This window comes from Danio rerio, chromosome 15 (assembly GCF_049306965.1).
Source record: "Danio rerio strain Tuebingen ecotype United States chromosome 15, GRCz12tu, whole genome shotgun sequence".
In the NCBI taxonomy this organism is placed as follows: Eukaryota; Metazoa; Chordata; class Actinopteri; order Cypriniformes; family Danionidae; genus Danio; species Danio rerio.
The window spans coordinates 19,057,340-19,071,058 of NC_133190.1; the positions used below are offsets into that span (position 1 = coordinate 19,057,340).

At 35.0% G+C, this 13,719-nt stretch overlaps 2 protein-coding genes across 3 annotated transcripts in view; both read right to left on the bottom strand.

Annotated features, from left to right (window-relative positions):
* caln1 (calneuron 1) overlaps nucleotides 1–13,719 on the bottom strand; it is a 141,378-nt gene that overhangs the window by 64,217 nt on the left and 63,442 nt on the right. The gene's annotated exons all lie outside the window — the stretch shown is intronic.
* LOC141377977 (uncharacterized) overlaps nucleotides 1–13,719 on the bottom strand; it is a 146,763-nt gene that overhangs the window by 52,508 nt on the left and 80,536 nt on the right. The gene's annotated exons all lie outside the window — the stretch shown is intronic.

Here is a 13,719-nt window from a genome sequence, read left to right on the forward strand (position 1 = left end):
CTTCAAATCAACTAAATCCCAGCATCTGCCAATTCAGAAATAACAGTTTGTTTGCAAAAGCCTCTAAACGTCATTTGCCTTTGACAGCATAAGCCGTTCTGTCCCGAGAACCAATCAGAAGGCGCGAATCTAATCATATGTTTTTAATGTAGCAGTGCTCTGAAACGCCAGCTTTTATGAGGAGACTATCTTAATAAGTCTTATTTGTTTTATTTCGGCAAGAATAGAAGGAGTTTTGAATTTTTTAAGAACTATTTTTGAGACAAAATTATTAGCCCCTTTAAGTTTTTTTTTGTCCGATAGTCTACAGATCAAACCATCATTATACAATAACTTGCACTAACCTGTCTAGTTAACCTAATTAACCTAGTTATTTATTATTTACTGTCATCATGGCAAAGATAAAATAAATCCGTTATTAGAAATGAGTTATTAAAACTATTATGTTTAAACCATTTTAACCATTTATGTAAATTTGTTTAGAAATGTGTTGAAAAAAATTTCTCTCTGTTAGACAAAAAATGGGGGGGCGGGGGTGGTGGATTTTATATTATTTAGTATAATAGCACATTTTTAAATATAATAGCTTTAATAACTATTTCTAATAAATAATTTTTATTTGTCTTTGCCATGTTAGTACATAATATTTTATTAATTATTCTGATGCTAGTATTTAGCTTGAAGTTACTACTTTAACCTAGTTGTAATTAGGTACTGTACCTAGGTTAGGCAGGTAAGTTAGGCCAAACAATAAGTATTTTTCCATTTCAGCCAGTATATATATATATATATATATATATATATATATATATATATATATATATATATATATATATATATATATATATATATATATATATATATATATATATATATATATATATATATATAGTAGAAGAAATATATATTAGAATACACAGTGAAAAGTTTCCTTGCTCTGTTAAACATCACTTGGGAAATTATTAAATTATTACTGCCATTTGCAAAAAATAATAAACAAAAGAACATTAATCAATCCAATAGAAAATACAAATTAAAGATCAGATATAATGGATGAGAACCACAGAACCATCAGGATTATGACACTGTTGAAGTCTGTGAGAAAATCATACCTGAGCAATTTATGTCACTTCATTCTCCATATAAGAGGCGTCTTTTATACAGGCTGAATATTTCAATATTCCATGTCAACAGGTCTATTAGAAATATTACTTCCAGAAAAAAAAAACAACAGAAAAAAAAATGAAAATAAAAGTAGTTCAAACTATTAAAAATACACAATAATATCTTGATACTAAAATAACACCCATAAATACATTCATAAAATAACATGCACAGTGTCTCATAATGTGAACGTAAATATCAACATTGATTGAATAATATTTCAGCATGCAGTGGGGAATGACACTTTAGCTCTGCCATTTCAGCTCTGGCAGCTTTTTCATTCACATCAGTGATTCACAATTGACTTTGAAAGCAAATCAAAAAAGCGTGTCTAAAGGCCAAACAACTGACTGATTGTGTCTGGTCTGCTTTCAAAGCAATGTTGTCATTTCGATTAAAAATCTAACACACACACTTTGGGCTATACAACAACTTAATATTTAATAAGAATCAACCCATCTGAATCAAAAGCATACTGTGCTTCAGACAACATAAAACGGCTTTATCATAAGCTGTTTCTTTTTTGTGAAACCCTTTTCCATTTCATTTACAAATCTTGTCATCTGCTAAGTCAAAGAGCCTGCGGTTACAGCTATAGATCATTTATTTTAATATTTCAGAGCAGATTAGAGGCCAGAAACCTTCTCATACATAAACAATAAGATCATTTAAATTTTCTTATTATTACAGCAATAAACCGAGCATAAGTCAGCAGGGCTTTAGGCTTCAAAAAATTGTTTGCTCTACAAGGAAACATTTAAAGTCCCTGGAGCAAATTTAACTTTCATCCTCTTTAAGGAATAAAGCTTTTTATCAGTTTTCTATATTGTGCATGAAGTCCTCCTGGCAGTACAAGAACCAATAAAATATAAATAAAAATAAAATAATAAAATAAAATAATACAATTTTAAATTTAAATAATAAAACTAACATTTAAATAATAATATTTTGACTTTAAATAATTAAAATTAAAATTATAAAACTTTAATAAAAAATAAAAATAACAAAAATAATAAATAACAAAATTACCAAAATTAATAATAAAAAAAAATTTAATAAAAAAATGAAAGTAATAATAAAATACATTAAATGATGATGTGTGACTGAATCACTCAAAAAAGTTTAATTAAATGAATTATTTTCTTAAATTATTTTTCAAACAATAAATTATAAAGTTAAACAAATAAATGCATGACTGAATAAACACGAAATTTGTTATTAACAATGTCACTTAAAATCAAATTTAAAGGCGTAGCTATATTTATTTTTCTTCAAGTTGTTTCAAACCCTTAGGAGTTCCTTTCTTCAGTTGAACACAGCCTTCATAGTAGGAAAAACAAATACTAAGAACTCAATGATTACCAGTTTCCAGATTTCTTTAAAATATCTTCTCTTGTGTTCAACAGAAGAAAAAAAGATAGAATGATGAGTAAGAATGAGTAAACGATGACAGAATGACCATTTCTGGATGAACTTTAACAAACCTGGTGGTAATTAAGAGCCAGACATGAGCATAAATCGGCTGGGTGTGTGCCAGTTTTTAGCTGTGCCATGAGGCAGTATCAGTTTCATGTGCTCAGATCTGTGAGGAATAAAGGGTTTGGGTTCAGTCTCTCGTCTCGAGGAATGTCTCGGTCTTCTGAAGCTTCACGCTGCGTCACACAACAGAGTTGCATTCTTGCTCAAACAGCAAAGGCTTCAAATGCCGATATAATAAAAGAATGGAACAGAGGACATGAAAACATAGAACTTTTGGCTTTAGCCAACTCTTAAAGGGTCATGAAACCCCCTTGTTTCAGCAGGGTGTTTTCACACCTCTACTTTGGAAAAAGTCAGAAAAATGGGCGTGTCCAGCTCTGTTCAGGGGGAGTGTCGGAGGAACTAAAATGGGATGGTGTGGGAGTGTCTATTTGGGCACTCGCGAGTTTCAGAGTCAAAACACACACCCACAAACACACACACACGGGAGAAAGTGATGGTGTTTACATGGACATCTGTAGTCAAATTATTTGCCAAATTATTAAATGGTGGACTTTGCAGTTTGGCTCTTTCATTCAGGGAATTCATTCATGCCCCTCGCGACCAACAAGATATTTGATTCGAGGATCTGCTCTAAGCGTGTATTTTTCATGCAATGTTTGATACCGCATGGCGAATGAGAGAAAAAAAACCTCCGCATTTCCCGGAAACTTAGATGCACACCGCAGGTAGTGTCAGAAAGCGGCGTGTGTTATTCCGGTCACTAAATGCGGCGAAAATCCTACACGAGGTTAAAGTTTGGTTGTAGTGCTAACATGTTTACACTCGGTGCAATAGTTAACTTAGTTCAATACGAACAAACTGAATAAACGAAGAGCACTGGTCACTCACTTACCAAATCTGTAGAGACAGGACAATCACCAGCAATTAGAGCCGCGTCTTTATGAAGAGAAGACTACAAGCGAATCCGGATCTCAGCGTTTGCAGATGAGAACAGCTCTTAGGTAAACAATAATACTCCTTAGACACGCAAGTTATTTTTGTCGAGCGTCGCGTACACTGTTAATCCACGCGTGACTCCAGCTGAGCTCTCACAGAGAGAAAATGAAAACAAAACTTAACAGCAGCAAACTATAAAAGCAACACTTCACGCTTGTTTTGCCAACACAACATGGTGTGTCTGTCGTCTAAACACTGTGACAGTAATGAATATTAATGAAGTTGCACAATAGAGCACGCTGATTGGTTTGAACCAAGCCTTACTCATGCATTAATGCATCACACTGTAAGACGTAATAAGACACACTCTGGCACAGACGCCCAGTCTACACGCTGGAATACAATGCTATTATGTCATGGCCGTGACGCAGCTTCAAAAATTTGTTTAAACCGGAAGTACGAATTTGCTTGAAATAACGCAAAAACAACCAATTTACACTTTTTAGTGAAATATAGGTGTCCTAATAGTGTTTTTAGCAGTGTGGGACACATATACGACTGTCAACAGCTCAAAAAATGTGTTTTGGTGTTTCGTGACCCTTTAAAGAGCTGTTGCTATGACTTAACAATTTAGAAGAATCGGTGTCAGCCATCACTGAAAGAGAGCACTCTGATTGGCTGTTCAAACCAGAAATCAGAGAGCAAGAACAAAAACCAAATGACAAAACAAGCAAACTACATCAAAACTTCTGGCAGCCATTTGTCAAATATTTCTGAAAACATGGTTGTTGCAAGAAGGGATAAAGCTGTAGCTGGAAATTAGTGAGAATTATTTATATTATTTACTAAATTACCCATAAATTGTATTTTAATAACGTCTACTCCCACCCCAATCCTAAACCCAACCCTCACAATACTGTAAAAACAGTAATTATACAGAGCATTTTTCAGATTATTTATCAAATTACCCATTAATCGGGTATATGTACACAGACTTTGAATTTTCAGGCAGCCAGCCCAACAGCCCTTTCTATTACAATATTGCCACGTTTAAGATGTTTTTCTTTAAAAATAAGTGATCTTCACATTTAATTTTTCCCTGCCATCTCTTTAAAATATAAACATTTATTTTACCTCAGTATATTCAATGGAGTTTTTAAGCAAGCCTGCTGCCACTGACGGTGCTAGAGTTTGCAAGGTCTATCATCTGGTTTTATGCTTGAACACAGGGGCGAAGATTTAACATGGACAGAGGGGTCGCATCTCCACCAATAATTTAATTCACTTAATAAAATTGTGCCGTCAAGACTAACCTAGACATGCAGAAAGGGTTAAATCACGTTCTCTTCTCGAGTTGTACCACTACCAAAACACTTTTTTTGTGATTGTGATTGGCTGAGCCTTTCCCTGCTCTCATGTGAGAGGCTGTTGCCGCGTTCAGATACAAGTAGTGCCAAAATTGTGGGTGAATTTTAAGGTCTATGAGGTTTGGAGGGGTGTTGGATTCACCTGTCTGAGCCATCCCCACCAAGGTCAAGAGCAAATCTACGCCCTTGCCTGAACAACTAAATGAATGCTTAAGTTTATTTAACTGATTGTATTTTAATTACATTACAATGTCGGTGCTGTAAAAGGAGCCTTATAAAATTAAAAATAGTCACATTACCCTTTCACCTGAAGTTTACCATTGGCTGAAAAACACTAGCTGTGAATAAAGCCTAACCTCCACCCTAAACCAAATCCTCACAGTAATCTAAGAATGTTAATTATTGTTGTACAGTTTCACCAAAAATATGCTATATTGATGCGAGTACCCGCAGCTGTATCCTATCTAGACTTTACCTAAAAGCATGTCATACTTTTGCCTAATTTTCTGCAACAAAAAACACTAAAACATTTTATTTGGAATTTGACTGATCTAACACGTCACATAGTAAAAAGAACATTTTAACTATAAAGAAAACAGAACAGAGAGTGTATATGCTAGAATGTAAAAGTAATGTTTTTGGGAAAATAGACAGAGCTATTATTATTAATATCTCATCATTTCAGAAGATGTCGGCTATAGCACACACATCATTTAAAGTACTTTTATTATAGTTTTCCAAGCTTTTTTTTTTTTTTGTCATAATCAAGCTTGCCAGTATAAATCACCATGCCCTTTTCTTGCATGTAAAGCTTGGACATGAGTAAGACAATGATGAAATCGTTTCCTTTTTTTTTTTTTGAATGAACTATTGAAATAATTTCAGATGCAAAGTGCAACATTTGGATGGACATTTGGATGAAGTGCAGACTGTGGGCGCTGTACTACAAAGCTGTTTGACTCGTTTACTCTTCAAAATGTTTTCCTCGCTCTCCAAATCATTGTATTAATACTCATTTGTTTACTCATGGTAATTTGCCTTTTAGATGATTTTAGCAGTAGCCTGCAAATGACCATTAACTGAGGAAATGTAGTGCATAATATTATTTTTCAGATTTACCACAGTAAATAGAGAGATTCTGTTAAGGAAAAAGTTTACAAACATCTAAATAATTTTTAATAGAAATATACATAAAACCAGATGATCACTGAACAGTAAGTATACCTGCAAATGATACTGGAAAGCATGATCATCCAGCACGATCTCACGAGGAAACTTAATTATTTTACATTTTGTCAGTTTAGTGGCTAATTCAGTGGCAAGTTCAGTCGTACGAAAATTTATGATTTAACAAAAGGAAGCATGGCACCCAACCCTACTCCTAAACCCAACTGTCTGGGGGATGAGAATATCATACTAAATTGTATGAATTAGATCGTGCAAATTCATGCGAATTAGCCTAAATCAAACTAAATCAAAAACTTTCAAAATGGCGTGAAATAGTATTGGATTGTCTCATCTGTTTGTACACAAAAGGGAACTTTGTGTCCTGCATCGATGTAGTTTCTGCCATTTATATTGTACATTCCCTAAAGATGCTTCTCAAAAGGTTATAAACTCATAGCAACAGTTCTACTTAGAACTGTATCATCCTGAAGAACCCTTTCATGCTAAATACTACTGGTTTTCTGGAGCTGAAACATCAACTGTCAGCACTCCCTGAACAGGTAAATTTTTTTTTTCAAATGTCTACATATTTTAAATAGCAAAATGCAACTTTGTTTCCTACCCATTATACTTTTTAACTTAATTTACTGTATTTAGTTTAACACAACATGTGTAACTAGTTTTTTTCAGTTGAGGATATCACTTTCCTCTTCTTCACTGTTAGACATGTTTACTGCTACATACAATGTTGTTTAAATCAGAAATATCTTATCTGTTTTCAGCAGATTTCATTACTAATTTTTATTTGCTGCTTTTTGCCTGGAAAATCTGTTTAGCACCTGCAATGCTTTTCCACACCTAAATAACAAATATATTGAATTTATGATCCATATCATCAATTTTATTCTTAATTATTACTTGGGTTTACACATAAACAGTGCTAAAATATAAAATATATCCCATGACAGTAAATGTATTACATACTGTCCCTTTTAAATCAAGTTTTAAAAAAGTATGCTACTATTTTCATACTTGTTTATACATAAACAAATAAAAAATTAAATATCTGTCACTCTTAAAATATTTTAAGGTATATAGGGTCACGCTTTATTTTCATGGCCCGCTTGTTGAATTTAAGTTACATTGCATCTACTGTACATGGCAACTAATTCTCATTAGATTATAAGTATATAGGGTTGGGGTTAGGATTGGGGTTAGGGTTAGTGTAAGTTGACATGTATTGCAAAGATTCTTATAGTCAGTTAAATGTCTGTTGAAGGAGCAGTATCAACAGGTATTAAGCAGACAGTCCACTAATATTCAAATGGACCATCAAAAAAAGTGTTACCGTATGTAGCAAATGCAAAACATGGTTGTTTATGGAACTTTATATGTAATGGATTATATTTAGCACCAAACCTAATTTAGTACTGTTTAGAATTTTTTTAAAGCCAATAATATGTGTAATGTGTACAAAGACATGGCAGAAACGTGGAGACATACAGGCATGTAGATGGGGTGAAGAAGTCAATACCCCAGTATGGGGAATAAAGATGATGAAATACATGAAATAGATGTTGACACCAGATAGATTGGTCTGATTATCATATAGAAATTGCTAATCTACAGGGACTTTTTAGCACAACCATCATTATAGTTTACAGAAAAGTCTGAAAAAGAGAAAATATCCAGTGAACAGTAGTTTTGTCGTGAAAATGCCTTGCTGATACCAGATAGTAGAAGAATTAACAGACTGAAAAGCTCCAAAAAATGAAACAACCAGTTATTACAATGAACAGGCCCGGCCCTAACCAATTTGGCGCCCTAGGCAAGATTTCAGGTGGCGCCCCGTCACATTGCTGTAAATCCCACTGCTAGTGTATAGTCATAAGAAACTAAATAGCTTTTTGATAGACTACTACAAGCTGGGAAAAGATAATTTTTAAGCTTACAAACTGATCGTCAGATAATTGTGCCAATGCAATTAACATTTTTGCTGAATAGATCTAATATTTACACATTTGCTTAAGGAAGTAATGATAGAGGTAGTTACATTACTGTTACTATTTTCCATAACATCTATGCCCTTCCATAACATTAGCTGACATTAAAACTAACAGATAGCACTATATAGCTATTTATTGATTAGCAATGTTATGCCATATATGTCAATGTTGGGATGTAAAAAATATGGGACAACAAATAGCTTCAAATGATAGAATACATAGCAAACAATAGAAAATATTGACAATAAAATAAAAGATTTAGCCTATTAAAAACAATGGCTTATACAGAAATTAAATAAAGCTATAAAATCTATTTAACTTTTAATTGTATTTGCATATTGACTAAAGTTACTATAGTTATTTAGTGAAGAGCAGCAAATGAATCTCTCATTGTGTTTTGTTTGATAACAGAGGTGTTAATATAAGAATGCACAGATCTATATAAATGAATGAATGAAGCATTCGACTACTTTAGTAACTGTTTGTGCTCATTTAAAAGATAATTAGTTATGTTTAAAATAAAACACGCAGGACAGAGCAAAAAAACGTTTTCCGACGGTCCCTTACAGAGCCAGAGATATACACATATACACATATATCTATGATCGGGAGTTATCCTGGATGTTAGTATGCAATTTAATTTTTTTATTATTATGAAAATTATCATTTTACATCACTTTTCTACATTGATGGATCACTTATCGCACGGGCATTCCTGACAAAAAGCTTGTGTTTGTGTGTACAGAAATGTACTATTCACCCTCCCTGTTAAATTTGATCTAATCCGTGTCCTGAAACACACACCCTCTCCTACTTTCACTTCTCATACTGACGGAGGGAGCGATTTGTTTGTGAATGAATCTCCGTTATAAACGACTCGTTCACTAGCCGACAAAAATACAAGTTTCTGGCATTGCAGCATCTCGTTGTCATATTTCTTTCGCATTGTTTGCTGATTTTATTCAACAAAACTAGCATAAGCCGAGTGTTTAGTGCGAGTTGGTGCTACTTTGCTTAATGATGAATGCAGTAAGTGACTGTTATCATCAATAACGCTACCTGTTTAGCACAAATTTCAGAACATACAAAAACGTAAAAAAACTTAATCCTATGAAATGTTCTGCCTTTGTGCTTTGTTTTCTTTGTTTGCTTGTTACTACACTCGTAGACAGCACTAAAGTCCCGCATCTTCACGTAATAATACTGTCTTGTCTAGTGCGGTTGAATGACATTTGTCCTGGGAGCACTGTACCAATGTGGCGACGCTATAGACGCATGCTCAGGGTCCATATCACAAATTGAGGAGCAGGGAAAGGAGGCGGAGGGAGCGACAACGCGGGGAATCCTTCACAAACTGAGGAGCGATCACAAACCGAAAGCGGCGAGAGCGTAAAAGTAGCCAGAAGTCATTCATTTTTTAACGAGAACCGGCGGCGAGAAACAGCGGCGCGTCTTCATTGGCTATGACGCGGTTCGACGGCAAGCAATCAGAATGAAGTAGTCCACCGCTTGAGAGGAGTTCAGAGAACACAGACCTGTGAACTTTGGTTCCGACCACTGTTGTTCCCAAGAGTTTGATTATTGCGGTTCCTTGATTTTCAATTATTGAAAATCGCGACGACGTGGGGCCCCCTAATCACACGGGCCCCCCCGCGGTGCGTGCCCTGCAGGCCCTTCCACTACGCCACTGAATGTGTCAGGAATATCAAAAACAAAACCAACTTAACCGCGCTCATTTCTGGCGCCCCCTGGATGTACAGCGCCCTTAGCATTTACCTATACTGCCTATGCCACGGGCCGGCCCTGACAATGAAGGTCTGCAAAAGTTTATCAGTTGATCACTGAATACTGAAAACATCAAACCTTGCGTCACCGGCGACACTCCTGTCAGATAACAAAAGGACAACAAAACTAGAGAATAAAAGAATGGAAAAGAATTGTTGACCACACATTTTCTCATGACCACAATGAACTCATCCGTAATGGCTACTTCCAGCAGAATATCACATCATAAACCTCAAATCATCTAAAACCTGAAGATGAAAATGAGCTCACTCATAGGACAACATGACACAAAAATCTATATTTTGTACACTATTTGTGGAAACAACATCAGAAATTATAAATTCCATACATTAACCTCCATAAAATACACAGGGGCTCCTATAGGACAGATATTATCTTGAGCTGCAATAACAGTCACACTGGGAAGTAAAGTATGACCCAGCTTTGACTGTGAAGCCACTCTGAGTGCATGAGAATGCAGAAGTGATGCAGCGCTGATGGAATAAACCTGACGCAGCAACACAGCACAAAATAAATACTTTAGAGCCGAGTCCTCCACGAAGTCTGGGGAATGATTCATAAGACATAATTAAAGCACTGACAGCAGCTGAAAGCTCCAAGATAGCCTTGCTGTTGTCACATTTCAGAGGAACAACACAGCACGGGAACAGATCAGAATTCTCAGAACGGTATATTTAGAGCATTTCTACAGCCCTCAATCGGTGGGTCATGACCTCAAAATAAACCTCAATAACCAAGGAGTCAATAACAAAAGATAAAAAACAAAGGTAAAAGCATAAAACATGCAGCTAATCATATTGTTGTAAAAAGTTAAGATATAAAAATAAACAAGGGGTTAAAAAAACCTCTTTAAGTGTTTCAATACTGAGCCTTCCTTTTTCAGAGAGTTCTCAGCAGTTTGAATTAAACTTAGAAATGTAAATTTGTTTTATATGCAAAGTTAAGCCTGTACGCTAAAATGATCTCAGAAATTAATGTATACAGCAAAACATTCAGCTAATTAAACTTCTTTTTCATTTTAAAGGGGTGGTCCACAATGATATCATATTTTAAACTTTAGTTGATGTGTAATGTAGCTGTGTGTACATAAACAACATCTCTAAATGTAAAAAGTTCTAAGTTTAATGCTTGTTTTTTACAGAGTTAGCTTAGCAAAGCCTACAATGAACAAATTTTGGTGACTACAAAAAATACTTCCGCCCCGTGTGAGATCACAAAGGCCAGAGGCGCTGTAATGTTATAGCAGAGATGGACCTAAAAATGCTTCCAAACACTGCTGTTTCCACAGAGCTTCGTCTGTTTCTCTATTTGGGCTTCCAAAGGACACGACACAAAGACAGAAGTGCTTATAGTTCATTATTAATAATGTCGAAGAGAATTATAAAACACACAGCAAGCATGATTTGACAAAACAGCTACAGAATTTCTCCCAGTTCAGTGCTGGATTCAGCTAAAATCTCCTCAAAGCAGAAGCTGCATATACACCTGCATATTCCGGATATATGTGAAAGACGACGTGTAATGCATAGATTTAAAAAAAATACAGGATAGCTCACCTAACTCGTGGTAGCAGCAGAAAAATAAATCATGGCTCACACAGGTCTCATCCCACATCTTGTGCTTTATTCTTCTATCACGATATCTTACAGAAAATAACTTAATCCGAGCATCAGAGAAAAAGAAAAAAAAACTCCCGTGCACATGCACTTGTTACAGAAAGTTCACACATTAACACACACACACACACACACACACACACACACACACACACACACACACACACACACACACCCACACAATGGCAAACGCTCCTTAAGGAGCTGTACCCCAATTTCCCTCGTTACAGAGAGCAGGCAGGAGGTTGACTGAGGTTTACACAGCAGAAAAGCGCATGCTTATACGGGCGTGACGTGGAGCCGATCTGCGAATCGCAGCACATTAAGATGATGACCAATCAGAGTCACTTAAGTGCAGCCTTTCAGAGGAACTAGGAAATATATCAGTCGTTTTCATGTTAGCTGAGTAGCTGTGAATAATCAAAGTGAGATATATGAAAAAATAATGCGATTTCCTTCAGGTGAAATATGAGCACACATTGCTTTGCATCTTATAAACACAACCAAGCCTTAAAATTACATTCTGGACCAACCCTTTGTTAACTGCAAGTAGGTGAGGCAGTGGCGCAGTAGGTAGTGCTGTTGCCTCACAGCAAGAAGGTCACTGGTTCGAGCCTTGGCTAGGTCAGTTGGCGTTTCTTTGTGGAGCTTGCGGGTTCTCTCCGTGTTTGTGTGGGTTTCCTCTGGGTGCTCCAGTTTAACCCACAGTCCAAAGACATGCGGTACAGGTGAATTGGGTAATTGTCTGGAGTGAATGAGTGTGAATGAATGTTTTCCAGAGATGGTTTGCAGCTGGAAGGGCATCCGCTGTGTAAAAACATGTGCTGGATAAATTGGTGGTTCATTCTGTTGTGGCGACCCTGGATTAATAAAGGAACTAAGCTGAAAAGAAAACGAAGGAATGAATGACTGCAAGTAGTTGACTGTTAGCCATTGTTCTAGTAGATCTTCAATCTTTCTTCCTTATTTGTAAAAGAGTAAATCCAAAAATGTGAAACAACAATTACGATTTAGCATTTTATACTGTGTTACTCTACTTTTTATTATATATTTTATACATTTCAGGGTGGTCTTTAATTGTGGCCAGCCTAAGCCACACCTGTGCAATAATCAGCATCTTAATATGCCACATCTGATGGATTATCAAGGAGAAGTGCTTGATATCACATATTTAGATAAATGTGATTCATATTTGAAAGAAATAGGCCTTTTGTGTTACATAGAAAAGGTTTTAGGTCTTTGAGTTCAAATCATGGCAGCAAAAACAAAACGGTAACACTGCAAAAAATGCTTTTCTTGCTTGATGTTTTGTCTTATTTCAAATCACAATGTCTACAAATTCTTAAATCAAGAATAATTTTGTAATAATAATGTCGTGTTTTAAGAAATACTATGCCAAAATGAAGTGTGTTTTCCTTAAAACAAGATAAATAATCTTATGTCAAGAGGAAAAAACAGGATTATTTCGCTTACCACTTTGGCAGGTTATTTTGCTTGTTTTAAGAAAAAAACTCATTTAATATTGACATATTATTTCTGAAAACAAGACATTATGTTTTATTAACCAAGAAAATGCTTCTTGATATAAGAAGTTTTTGATATTTGGACTAGAAACAAAAAAATGTATGTAAAAAAGCATTTTTTTTTGCAGTGTACAATAATATTTTGTTGGGTTTATATGTTATTTATGACAAACTTTAATGTGTAGTATAAATTTAGTTGATTTCTGTACCTAAATTATTATTAATAACAAGTTTAATTTGTATTACTCCTAGTACTATTATCATTTTATTTAACTTGGTAGTTATATGGAAATAATATTGTGGCTAAAGAATTTACACATACTAGTGAATTAACCATTACATGCACATAAGGAATGATTGTGGTCATCATTACTGTTATTTTAGGGCAGTTTTGTCACAAACCATACTGTAGGCAAATAAAATAAAATAAAATAAAATAAAATAAAATAAAATATTTTCCCCACAGTCCAAAGACATGCACTGTAGGTGAATCGAATAAATTAAAATGGCTATAGTGTATGTGTAAATGAGTGTGTATGGATGTTTCCAGTACTGGGTTGCAGGTGGAAGGGCATCCGCTGTGTAAAACATAGCCTGGATGAATTGACGGTTCATTCAGCTGTGTCATTCCCTGATGAATAAAGGGACTAAG